The following is a 13,801-nucleotide window of genomic DNA, read 5'->3' as shown; positions in this document are numbered from 1 at the left end:
AGCAGCGTGCTTTACCAGCATTGTGGGCAGACACTCGGGGGGTTCCAGAAAGCAACCCAGGGAACTGTCAGCCTCTGCTGCTAATCCTGAGGGTTTTCCGACTCCGAGGCTACTGTCAGTCGTCCAGGCGGGCAGCTCCGAGCTAAAGGAGAGTCCATCCCCGCCCCACCCCCTACCTCCCACCCAGGGGAGCCCATCAGGGACGGGGTTCAAGACTGACTCAAAGATTGAAAGCATGAGCCAGGAGAAGACTTGCCTGAGCCAGCGGCTGCCTTTGAACTGGAGAGACGGCCCCCTCCCCCAGGCTTTCTCCTCCTGGGGAGCCCCACACCCCGTCCCCGCCCAGGGGCCGCAGCAACAATGCAAAGTTCAAATCTATGGCTACAAGGAAGTGCATTTGGGAACAATCAGCGGGCCCCTGACCTCTGACCTGTGACCCCAGGGCCAGCCTCCCTGCCTCAGAGACGGGCCTTGAGTCCTTGGAACCAAAGGAAAAAAAAATGTGTGTAGAGGCCCATTTTTGAGAAGAAATGAACTTAAAATACAATCGCTAGTAAAACTTCTTTAAAAAAGTGATTGGGATAATTGGCTTCAGTCTGAGAGATAAACAGACAACACAGCAAATCCTTTAACCTCCTGTCCGGGGCCGTAAAGGGGCCTGCATTTGTATTTTCCTGGTGCTTTTATGACCTAGGGCCTGGCCTCTCCCTGCCTCTGGACCGGCCGGCACAAAGCCCAGCTAATCACAGAGCAGTTTCGGAAATGAGGGTCTAGAATGGAATTTCCTCCTCACGCCCTCCAAGGCCGCAGCCTCTTCACGGCACTTCCCTCTCTGGAAGGCTCTGCTTCCCCCGCCACCCCCACCTCGGGAAACAAAGAGGCTGTTTCAAGCTTTCCTTGGAGCACAGCGTGCCCTCTGGGGGCACAATAATTCAGTGAAAGCAGTTCTTTATGCTCCCTTCCCAGGGGTAGGGCTGTCAGAGGAAAGAAAATAAATCAAGTACCCCACATTTGAAGGCAGGAGGAGAAGGGGATGACAGAGGATGAGATGGTTGGATGGCATCACTGACTCGATGGACATGAGTTTGAGTAAGCTCCAGGAGCTGGTGATGGACAGGGAAGTCTGGCATGCTGCAGTCCATGGGGTTGCAAAGAGTTGATTGAACTGAACCCCATATTTGTGGGGTGTACTATGTATAAATACCTGTGTGTGGGGGCGGATACAAAAGTATCTTGTAGCTAGTAGGAGCCTTGCCTTCAAAGAGCTTCTTGTTTGAATACCATTGCTCATCAGAGCACAGGGGGAAAGTCAATTCACAATTCAAGACTGCAATCCAAGTGATCCTGTGACAGAGGACTGTCACAGGCCTTAAGAGTTCAGGAAATGTTAAATATTCCTTGAGCATCTCTTCTGCTTGCCAGTCAGGAGATGCAGGAGACAGGGGTTCTATCCCTAGGTCAGGAAGATCCCCTGGAATAGGAAATAGCTACCCACTCCAGTATTCCTGCCTGGAGAATCCCATGGACAGAGGAGCCTGGTGGGCTATAGTCCATGGGGTCTCGAAGAATCAGACACAACTGAGCATGGATACACAATTTTTTGCTGACTCCCCGGGAAAGAATACTGGAGTGGGTTGCCATGCTCTCCTCCAGGGGATCTTCCCGACCCAGGGATCGAACCCACGTCTCTTACTTCTCCTACATTGGCAGGTGGGTTCTTTACCACTAGCACTAACTGGGAAGCCCTATTGGATAAGATAAGGGATTGAAAAGACCCTTTGGTGGTAACTTGTCTCAGAAGGTGGTTCCCATCTGTTCTTTGCTTCCTTCTATACTTAGACCACTTCCTCTTGGAGGGTGGAGTCTAGTTCTTTGCTTCCTTGAATCTGGGCTGGCCTGTCACTGCTTTGACAAATAGAAAATGGTGGAAATTATGCTCTGACGGTTGTAGCTTAGTCGGTCAAAAATCTGCCTGCAATGTGGGAGACCCCGGTTCGATTCCTGGGTTGGGAAGATCCGCTGGAGAAGGGAACGACTACCCACTCCAGTATTCTTGGGGATCCCTGGTGGCTCAGCTGGTAAAGAATCCACCTGCAGTGTGGGAGACCTGGGTTTGATCCCTGGGTTGGGAAGATCCCTTGAAGAAAGGAAAGGCTACTCTCTCCAATATTCTGGCCTAGAGAATTCCATGGACTGTATAGTCCATGGGTCGCAAAGAGTCAGACACGACTGAGCGATTTTTTCAGTTTGTTCCAGGCCTGGAATTTAAGGGGCCTGGCGATTTCTGCTTGTTTTCTCCTAAGAACCAGCAGACATTGGAGCCCATTGGTGCCCGTGTGAAATGGAGTATTTCCCACCATATCATAAACAAGGACGCTACAGCCATCAGGGATTCTGGTCCTGCACATGTGTTTCTGAGCCCAGGAAGGGCAATGTCTGCTATCAGGCAGCTGCTGCCATGAGCCGCCACCACTCCCTACGGTGAGTAAGGAACTAAGGATGTGAAGAATCAAATCGCAGGATACTGGCCCCAGAGAGCTGAGATACAGATGAAAGGAAGGATTTCAGCAAGTCCAGCTTCTTGCATCTTCTCACATATAGAAAAGCAATGCATTCCTTAACTTGAGATATCTGATTTTCTGTAATTAACAATAATCTTTTGATGTTCAGACTACCTGCCCTTCTCTCAGGGTTACTTGAGGTGCTGCCTACTAGGCTTGAAGTTGTAAAAATTACCACGCAGCAATGAAGACCTAGCACAGTAAAAAAAAAAAAAAAATATATATATATATATATATGTATATATGTGTGTGTGTGTGTGCGTGTGCGTGTGTGTGCTTAGTCACTCAGCTGTGTCCGACTCTTTGTGATCCTTTGGACTATAGTCCGCCAGGCTCCTCTGTCCATGGAATTTCAGGCAAGAAGACGAGTGGGTTGCCATTTCCTTCTCCAGGGGATCTTCCCATCCCAGGGATGGAACCCAGGTCTTTTATGTCTCCTGCATTGGTAGGTGGATTCTTTATCACTAGCACCGCCTGGGAAGCCCACATATATATATTGGAGAAGAGCATGGCAACCCACTCCTGTATTCTTGCCTGGAGAATCCCATGGACAGAGGAGCCTGGTGGGCTACTGTCCATGGGGTTGCACAGAGTAGGACATGACTGAGGTGAATTAGCACACATACACACATAAATGTTAACAAACAATAAAAAGAACGAACTGCCAAAACGTTGGATACTGAGAATAAACGCTGAGAATGATCAGGACAGGGGAGATGATGGCCCTGCAGCGTCCAAAGAGGTGGCAGTAGAATCGGGGCGGGCTCTCCCTGAAAGACTGGAAAACCACCAGAGGGGGGGCTGTGGGAGAGGATGATCACAGCCAGTACACATTCTTTGAAAATGTGATTTTTAATGATTACAGAATTTTCCGTCTCATGAATAACCACAATTTATTAACCTATCCTTGTAATTTTGTACATTGATGAGGCTGATAATTTTGGCTACTGTAAGTAACACTAAAATTAAAGTCTCTAAAAAAGTTTTTGCATGCATCTGATCATCCTTTGAAGAGAGATGAATAGACATGGAATAGTGGGCTGAAAGGCGAACATTTAAAAATATTCTTATAGTCATTGCCAAGCAGCCTGCTTAAAAAAAAAAAAAAAATTGCCCACTCACACTTTGTCCAGCTGTGTCTAAGAAGCCTCAGCCATTCTTATTCAGGTTACAAACAAATAAAAAGAAGGCATAAAACTATGTGCTGTCTGACGTTTTTTGTAAATATGTGAAAATAGATGGAAAATAACTCAAAATGTTAACAGTGCATAACTCTGTGTGATGAGGGTTTATAGGTAATCTGAAGGAAATGGCGACCCAATCCAGTATTCTTGCCTGGGAAATCCCATGGACAAAGGAGCCCAGGGGCTACAGTCTATGAGGTCGCCAAGAGTTGGATGCCACTTAGCAACTGAATGTTTTTCTTCATTCCTTTCTATATAAATTTCCTAAATAGGATGCGCATTACTTTCAAAACGAAAATTTTTAAGCAGAAAAAGGAATATGACAGAAAGAACGCTGCTCAATTCCAAGAGAATGGTGTTCCAGGTCTCTGCTGGCAGGGTCAGCTCGCACAGACCAGGCAGCCCTGCTGGGCTTCGGGCTGGCCCCTCTCCACCGGCCGCCAGTGCGTCTCCGCTCCGAGAACCACGAAGATTACCTGAGCACTTAGAGGCGTCCCTCCCCGAGTCCCAGCCCCGACCCGCTGAATCCGAACTTGCAAGGGATGGGAGGACAGGGTGCGGCGCCTGCAAGGGTGTTTTTGGACAGCGACTCCGGTCCCCTAGTGAGCAGTGTCGGGGCGAGCTCCCCGCACCGCAGCCTCCGAGGAAGGCCCCGCGGGCGCCGAGCGAGGGGCGGCCGCACACTGTGCGTTCCCCCCGCGTCTCTGCAGGCGCGGGCGAGGCTCGTGAGCCACGGGTCGGACAGCGGTCAGCGCGTCTCCCCGCGGCCGCCGGGTCCCCGCCACTCCGGTGCCCTGGCCGGCGGGCAGCTCGGCGGCCGCGCAGGCCCACCGCGCGCGGGGGACTGGGGCCGGGCTCCGGGGGCTCTGAGGCCCGGTGCGGCCGGGCCAAGGGGGCCGTCGGGACGAGGCTGCGGCCCGCTCGCCGCCACCCCGCGCTGCCCGCGCTGCCGGCCGCCTCCGGAGCCTGGACACGGGGCCGTCCGTCCTCCGCGGGCCGCTCCGGCCGCCTCTGCGGGCAGCGGGCTGGGCCTGCGCCGGCTCCCCCGCGCGCGGGCCCCGGCGGGCGGCAGAGGGCGGCGGGCCCCCGGGCGCCTGCTCTCGGGGGCCGCGGCCGGGCCGGCAGGGGAGGCGGCGTCGGCAGCCCGGGTGAGCCTCCCCTCCGAGGAGGCGGCCGCCCCGGCCTTCCGCCCCCGGAGCTCACGCTGGGCCTTGTCTGAGCGGCCTGTCCAGACGACTCAGCGCCCTGCTCAGCGTTTCTGTTTCCGGGGCCTCTTAGCGGCTTCTCCCCGCGGAGGCTCCAGGCCTCCGCGCCCGCCGCTGCCGCACTGTCTCCCCACGTTGCTTCTCGCCAGTTTTCTTTTCTTTCCTTCACTCACGCGCGCGCGCACAGACATGCACACCCCGTTGCAGACAAAGGAAAAGCCCCCCGTCCTCTTTCTAGTCCCAGTTTTCTGTCAGGGAAATCAAAGTTCTGATGGCCTTGAGGGCAGTCGATAAAGGCATCCAGGCCTAGAGACATTGGCAGACTTTGTGAACCACAGAGGCCATCGCTTTACAGAGCTTCTGTCCCTGCTGATGTTTAGATGTCTCCGTACTGAACGATGTGAGCTTTCAGGTCTAGAAACACAGCTGCTGCAAAAGGGACCGCTTTTGCTGACCACACCCGAGGAGTAAGACGCTAGTGTATTTCACACGCTTTACATTCTCAGAAATACTATTAATGTCTTCTGCAGGTACTCCTTTCCGTGTGTGGTTTCAACCTGGGAAATGTCATGATGTGAAGTGTCAGGGGGACTCTGTCACCCTTTCACGAGGTAGCTTTTTGTTGTTGGAGCATCAAGAATACTTAGGATCCATGTAAGCCCACATGGAACCTACTCTGCTGAACTGAACTGAAAGTCCCTCAGTCGTATCCGACTCTTTGCAACCCCATGGACTACACTCCATGGAATTCTCCAGGCCAGAATACTGGAGTGGGTAGCCTTTCCCTTCTCCAGGAGATCTTCCCAACCCAGGGATCGAACCCAGGTCTCCAACATTGCAGGTGGATTCTTTACCAGCTGAGCCACAAAGGAAGTCCCACACTTCCCTGCTGCTGCTGCTGCTAAGTCACTTCAGTCGTGTCCAACTCTGTGTGACCCCATAGACGGAAGCCCATCAGGCTGCCCCGCCCTGGGATTCTCCAGGCAAGAACACTGGAGTGGGTTGCCATTTCCTTCTCCAATGTGTGAAAGTGAAAAGTGAAAGTGAAGTCGCTCAGTCGTGTCCGACTCCTAGTGACCCCATGGACTGGAGCCCACCAGGCTCCTCCATCCATGGGATTCTCCAGGCAAGAGTACTGGAGTGGCTTGCCATTGTCTTCTCCGGACACTTCCCTGACCCACACCCAAATAAAAAGATGCCGGTTTGTTTTTCACAGGGAGGAATGGGACCCCTAGACAAGCCAGCATCTTTCTTAAACCTGCCAGCACCTAGGTCCCCAGCCCACAAAGCCCTTCACTTCCAACTTCTGCAGGTAGGGTTGCTGTGAAATTAGGACAGTTTATGTGTGCTGAACAAGGAGCTCAGGGCCTGGTGCACAGTGAACAGTAGGAATAGCAACAGTAATATTGCCTTTGACCTTCTGGCCTTGGGAATGAACCTCTGTTTTCTCCATGCTTGCCATAAACTAGTGCAAAGGTTATTAAGCTTGATTCACAGAGCTGGAAGCTCAGGCAGGTTCAGGAACCGGCCCAGGGTCACCCAGCCAGTTAGATGGTGCCGTCCGGGTTTGAACCCCGAGCACTCAGTATCACACAAGCTCTGTCCCAAGTGTTCACTGTCTAGCGGTCGTGACAGTATTGTAAATGGTTTGCTTAGCCCGAGTCCCCGGAGGTTTGCTCTGTGGAGAAAGGTCCATTATGTCACTGCCTTTGAAATCAGCTGGAGGCAGTCCTTCCGGTACGTGGCTTTTAGTGCCCCCTGAGCAGGTGGGGAAAAGAGCAGTTAACTGCAGTGCTGTGCAGCTCGAGGAGGGCTCCTTGTGCCGCCCGGGTTCTCTGGCGAGGCTGGGGTTTAAGGCCTCCGAGGAGAGCTGCTTCAACAAAGGCAGAGGAGACGGCTGTTCCCACGCTCTTGTGATTTTCGGAGAAAAGGAAGGCTCCCTACAGCGAATCCTCTAGATCCAGATGGTCTGATATGAAAGCATCCGAAGAGCCAACATTAAAGAATTATTCTTCTGAGGTCTTTCCTCTCTCCGGAGTCCTCTTTTCGAAGGAAGATGCCCACCAGCAGGAAAGCACCAGGGTGGCCATCTCCCTGCAGGGCAGTGAAGCGTCAGCATCCGGGGCTGGGGAGGAAAGCGGACAGAAGGCGGGGAGGAAGGAGAGAGGCGGGCATCGCGCTGCTCTTCCCGGCGCCCTGGGCATTATCTTTGATTCGAGGTTGATTCAAATCACTATATTTGATTCACGGTTTCATGACCTTGGTGGGTTTTCTTGCTGCTCTCTGCTCCTTTTTTGACCAAGAGGGGCAAAGAGGGATGACAAGGGGGTGTGGGTGGAGGGTGGGGGTGAAGGGGGGGTTGGGCTTCCCTGGGGGCTCGGAGATGAAGAACTCGTTGCCAATGCAGGAGACGTGGGTTCGCTCCCTGGTAGGGAAGATCCCCTGGAGAAGGAAATGCAGCCCACTCCAGTACTCTTGCCTGGGAAACCCCCTGGACAGAGGAGCCTGGCGGGCTGGAGTCCATGGGGTTGCAAAAGGGTATCGACTTAACAAGGGAGGGGTTGCTGCCCGGTTGAGTGGAGGCGAATGGACGCGAGGGGAGTTGCGTCTCACCCCGGCAACCCCCTCCGGTGCTCTTGCCTGGAGGGTCCCGTGGACAGAGGACAGAGGAGTCTGGCGGGCTACAGTCCGTGGAGTCTCGAGAGTCGGACACGACTGAAACCAAACCACCAACACACGTGTGTGCACAGATGCCACAGACACACCCCAAGTGCAGACTCCCCCCGCCTCCCCGCAGCATTTAAAGAGAATAACAGTGCCCCCTGGTGGCTACTTACAAAGAAGTCACCTCCAAACCTCCATGAGCTTTACACTTCCCCGGTGGCTCAGATGGTAAAGCGCCTGCCTGCAATGCGGGAGACCTGGGTTCAGTCTCTGGGTTAGGAAGATCTCCTGGAGAAGGAAATGGCAACCCACTCCAGTACTCTTGCCTGGAAAATCCCGTGGGCGGAGGAGCCTGGTGGGCTGCAGTCCATGGGGTCGCAGAGTCGGACACGACTGAGTGCCTCCACTCAACCCACTGAAGAAGACACAAGTTGTATTGCTCTGTGCTTAAGTTACAAGGGGCACAGTCTAAAGTGCCCTGCGGCCCTCTTGTCTTTTTCTTGGAAAATGAGCCGAGCCCTAAACGTCCTTCTGAGAAGAGTTCTGCAGCATTCCCGGGGGTCGTCAGGGTGAGCGGACAATACCTAGAAAACAGCTCCCAAACAGAACGCTGTGTCCTTGGTATCTTGAGTCCCTGGTTTTGTGCTTACTTGGGAAAGAAGCAGCAGGCTTAAGGAACAGGGATCGGTGAAGAAAGTCTTGATTTCAGGAATCGGTTCCAGCCACCGTGTATTTTATCTGAAGCTGCAGCAAGAGCAGAGAACCCTGTACTGTCAATATCATCAGTTTCTGCTTCTCTGACTCAAGCTTGGTCTCCCCAGTAATGGCTCGTCTTCCCTTGATACAATTAAAAGGAGTGCCATCCATTTGCCTCTCCGAATTCCCATCCGGTAGAGGCACTGTGCATGCAAGCTGATGACATCAGGGTGAATGCAGATAGACCTGTGGGGCTTTGTTTTCCTCTCAGGAGCTCAGATAGTCCAGGTCACAAGTGATCTTTGTCTTATCTTTATCTTATCCAAAATCAATGAGATTGTGCATACAGTGAGCTTAACTCACTGCCTTTACCTCCTAATTGTTCTGTAACAGCAGCTCTGAATGTATCTAATATGTCTGGAACTCCGTGTATGTATAAGAACTAAAAGCTATTTCCAGAGAGCAACATGAATTTTTAAATGCTTTGGGATTTTAAAAGGACTCATTAAAAGGCATCGGGATTTCCAGCTGTGAGATTTTTTTATTTATGTAGGAGTTCAAAGAGTGCTTTGCAAATGCTTACTTGTGAATCTTCACAAAATCTCCAGGAAGTGACTGGCCCATAAAAGGGAACATGGATGAACTGTTAATCTGAATAATATGGCAGTAAAGTCAGGACAGGGCAGGGAACAAGCCGTTCTTAACCCTGCTGCCCCCCAAGTCTGGAGCCGTAACACCCCCCTGTGAACAACCTGGTTTTGCACTGTAAGTTCTAGGTAAGGGAGACTCTTTATTTGCCCCAAGGTGGGGGAAGGAATGAAGCTCTGAGAAATAATTGTGGATGAGCAGGAGCAGGATAATAAGGGAGGAGAAGGGAGGAGGGTTCTTGTTGTCCCTTCTCCTCCCCAACATTTGATTACAGGTAAAGTCAGGTGAGAGTGAGCGTCAAGAGACGGATAGTGGAGTGACGGAAGGGGCGCCGGGGGCCTGCGAGGGTTTGGGGAGGGTCTGTGTCCTCGCCTTTGCAGCTTCTGCCGGCTGCTTGGGTTCCTTGGCTTGTTGCCCCTTCCTCCACTTTCAAGAAGCATCCCTCCAGTCTCTGCTTCCATCATCACATGGCCTTTTCCTTTCTTCTCTAGCTCTCCAGATTTCTCTTGAGAAATCTATCTGCAGGTCAGGAAGCAACAGTCAGAACTGGACCTGGAAAAACAGACTGGTTCCAAATAGGAAAAGGAGCACGTCAAGGCTGTATATTGTCACCCTGCTTATTTAACTTATACACAGAGCACATCATGAGAAGCGCTGGGCTGGATGAAGCACAAGCTGGAATCAAGATTGCTGGGAGAAATATTAATAACCTCAGATATGCAGATGACACCACCCTTGTGGCAGAAAGGGAAGAAGAACTAAAAAGCCTCTTGATGAAAGTGAAAGAGGAGAGTGGAAAAGTTGGCTTAAAACTCAACATTCAGAAAACTAAGATCATGGCATCTGCTCCCATCACTTCATGAGAAATAGATGGGGAAACAGTGGCAGACTTTATTTTTCTGGGCTCCACAATCACTGCAGATGGTGATTGTAGCCATGAAATTAAAAGACGCTTACTCCTTGGAAGGAAAGCTATGACCAACCTAGACAGCATATTAGAAAGCAGAGATATTACTTTGCCAACAAAGGCCCATCTGGTCAAAACTATGGTTTTTCCAGTGGTCATGTATGGATGTGAGAGTTGGACCATAAAGAAACCTGAGCGCTGAAGAATTGATGCTTTTGAACTGTGGTTTTAGAGAAGACTCTTGAGAGTCCCTTCGACTACAAGGAGATCCAACCAGTCCATCCTAAAGGAAATCAGTCCTGAATATTCATTGGAAGGACTGATGCTGAAGCTGAAGCTCCAATACTTTGGCCACCTGATGGGAAGAAGTGACTCATTTGAAAAGACCCTCATGCTGGGAAAGATTGGGGGCAGGAAGAGAAGGCGACGACAGAGGATGAGATGGTTGGATAGCATCACCGACTCTATGGACTATGGACGTGAGTTTGAGTGGGCTCCGGGAGTTGGGGATGGACAGGGAGGCCTGGCGTGCTGCAGTCCTTGGGGTCGCGGAGAGTCGGACACGACTGAGCGACTGAACTGAACTGCACTGGCTCTCCCCACATTCCTGCTGTGAGGATCCTGGTGATGCCGTAGGCTCATGGGGGTGATGGGATCATCCCTCCCTCTCACGGTGGTTAACCGCATTTGCAAAATCCCTCTGCCATGTAAGGCAGCATTCCCAGGTCCTGGGGACTTGGACATCTCTGGGAGCCATTGTTCTGCCTCCCACACTGAGAGACTCAGTGACATTTCAAAGAGAAACCTCTATCATATGGAAATCTTTCCATAACATCCGTTTCTCTAAGTCCAAGGAATGGACCATTTCACGTAAGAGTTGCCCTTGCAGTTCTGAAATATGAAGATGGGAGCTGTGCTTCTCAACAAGTTCCCCACCTTGGGGGCAAGGGAGGTCACAGCTGGGGCTCTCCTGAGCTAGCAGTGGTGAGACCCTAACGCTGTACACATGTCTTCCTCCAGAAAGCAGGGCGAGCCTTTAAAGTCCAGCCTTCCACAGAGTCTTAACCACTGAACTGCCAGGGACGTCACAAGATAAATATTCAAAGGATCAGAGGCAGACACGGCCCATGGGAGACAGCAGGCGGGGCTTTTATCGTTCCAATTATTATTTTTTTAGTACCCGATATCTGTTAAAACACTTACCTCAGAGTACATTCAAATATCACCTACTCGTACTTACACATGAAAGCAGGCCTCGATTATAAAAGATAATGAACAGATAACAAAGGGGAAATGGAAAGAGCGTGTTCATGAATGCCTCGGCTACAAACCAATCAACCCCGGGCACTGAAGGCTGTAGGTTTTGTTCTGTGAGTCTAGCTGGGTGATGAGGAATAAGTAGACGTAGGTCGTCACCAGTTTAGAGTGGCTGACAGGTCCTTCCATTTCCCGGTACCTGTGACAGTGAAGTGGGTGCAGGTTGAGGAGGACAGTCAGATACTAAGAGAGGTTGATTAAACTCATTTGCTCAGCTGCCTGGCGCAGGTGAATACTTGCAAACCTTTGTTTTTACCACCTATCACTAGTTTGAAATAAAAGATCCAAAATGTATTACAGCAAAACCAAATGAAGTACAGGCAAATCAGGTCAGAAAATCATGTGGTATTTCTTATTCTACTTTTTCTCTTGGCTCTTTCAGATCAAGGGATGACACAACCTCCTCACCAGATGCTCTCAGGTTCAGATCCCTTCAAGAGCTGGCAGCAAAGGCAAGTGTGACAGGGACGAAGCGCCAGGCCTCGGGAGGTCTTCCTGCTGGAGGGTTAAAGCATTCTGGATGTTCTGAGACGCTTTTGGCAACTTTTTTTTCTTTTCTTTTTGCACTAAGGCCGAAATGGAGGGCATGTGTTGGAAAGAGGTGGTCTGGCTGGTGAGCACATGCGTGAGTGCCCCTGATAACAATTTTTATGTGCTAATTTATCAATCCAGATGGACAGATTAAGGGCAATTCGAACTGGTGTTGGCTCTGACCTTGTTCAAAGACCATTCCTCAGGCTTCTTGGCTCCCCTGGTCCAGAATTCCTGCAGTTCTGTTTCAGACACTGCACTTTAGCTCCTGGCAAGTCAGGCAAAGCTGTGGTCACTAGCCAATTACCTGGAGCTGGTCTGCAGGGTCCAAATCCAGGCTCCACCATTTTCTTCCTCTGTGACTTTGAGCAAATCTGCCAGTCCTGGGTTCTCCAGTTTCCTCCTCTGTAAAACGGACACAACACCTCCATCCATCACAAGAGCCTGAATGAGAAAAGCAGCTGACGTTGTGCCAGGCTCATAGGACCTGCCTAAATACTCCGTTCTGTTCCGTTCCGTCGCTCAGTCGTGTCCGACTCTATGCGACCCCGTGGACTGTAGCCTACCAGGCTTCTCCGTCCATGGGATTCTCCAGGCAAGAATACTGGAGTGGGTTACCATTTCCTGTTATTATTATTAGGGATTCAAGTTCTATCTCGCTCAGCTTTGGAGCTCATCAAAAGCCGAATAACCTGAATGCATTTTATTGCTTAAAGTGTTTTGCTGTTTTAGTTGCCAAGTCGCGTCTTGTGACCCCATGGACTGTAACCTGCCAGGCTCCTCTGTCCGTGGGAGTTTCCAGACAAGAATATGGGAGTGGGTTGCCATTTCCTTCTTTGAAAGGGTTGCCTTTCAATCCAGGGATTGAACCCTTGTCTCCTGCATTGACAGGCAGATTCTTTACCACTGAGCCACCAGGGAAGTCTAAAATGTTTTGGGGCACAATTATCATCACTTCCCACTGACATTTCATTTACATACTGTACATATTATTTTCAGAGTGATATTTGAGAGGATTTTGAATAACCTTTGGGCTTCCCTTATGGCTCAGCTGGTAAAGAATCTGCCTGCAATGTGGGAGACCTGCATTGGGAAGACCTGAGTTGGGAAGATCCCCTGGAGAAGGGAAAGGCTACCCACTCCAATATTCTGGCCTGGAGAACTCCATAGACTGCATAGTCCATGGGGTCGCAAAGAGTCGGACACAACTGAACGACTTTCACTTTCTTTCACTTTGAATAACCTTTGGTCCTGTTTCTGAACGTGGGCAGGGATCCCTTTGGGGTGCTCCCTACTATTTCCAGTTGAGTTGCACGTTTTGTCCGGCTGGTGTCTGGGGACGGCTGGGGGCAGATGTGGCTGAAGTGGAGAGGAACCCCCCAGCCCCTCGAGGCAGGGGGGTCTGGAAAGTTTGTAGTTGCCCCATAGCCTGAGAAACCTCTGGGCCAGCTTGGAATCCCTCCTGTATTTTCCTCAACAAAAGCACTCGCCAGGTCTCGGCCTTTTCTCTGCGTTTCGCCGTATCTGTGCCTTGGGTTCGTGAAATATCGCAAACTCTCGCGTGGGGACACAGCGTGTGCACTTGATGGCACTGACCTGCGCGCCTGAAATGGTTAGACGGCAGTCCTCAGGATTCGGTGTATTTGATCCCAGTTACGGGAGTGCTAGGAGGCTTCAGTCGCGACTGACTCTTGCAACCCCGTGGACGGCAGCACCAGGGTCAGGGCTGAGAGGCCAGGAGGAGCAGTGGCCACTTGCATGGCCTCGTCGTGGCTGCGAACACCGCTGCTCCAGCAGCCCTTCCCGAGGCTCGGGTCTTCCCTGTGCCCTGGGCTGGAGCAGGAGGCAAGCTCCCAGGTTGTGAAAAACCCACGCACAGTGAAGGACAAACGAGCCTGCGCTGCCCTCTGCTGGGATCCTGACGCATGCCCACCCACTGGAAAGACTGATGCTGAAGCTCCAATCCTTTGGGCACCTGATGTGAAGAACTGACTTGTTTGAAAAGAGCCTGATGCTGGGAAAGATTGAAGGCGAGAGGAGAAGGGGACGACAGAGGAGGAGGTGGTTGGGTGGCATCACCGACTAAAT

The sequence above is a fragment of the Moschus berezovskii genome, chromosome 28 (assembly GCF_049115385.1).
Source record: "Moschus berezovskii isolate FMDL1 chromosome 28, NW_MosBer_1.0, whole genome shotgun sequence".
NCBI lineage: Eukaryota > Metazoa > Chordata > Mammalia > Artiodactyla > Moschidae > Moschus > Moschus berezovskii.
This window is presented reverse-complemented; position numbering follows the sequence as displayed.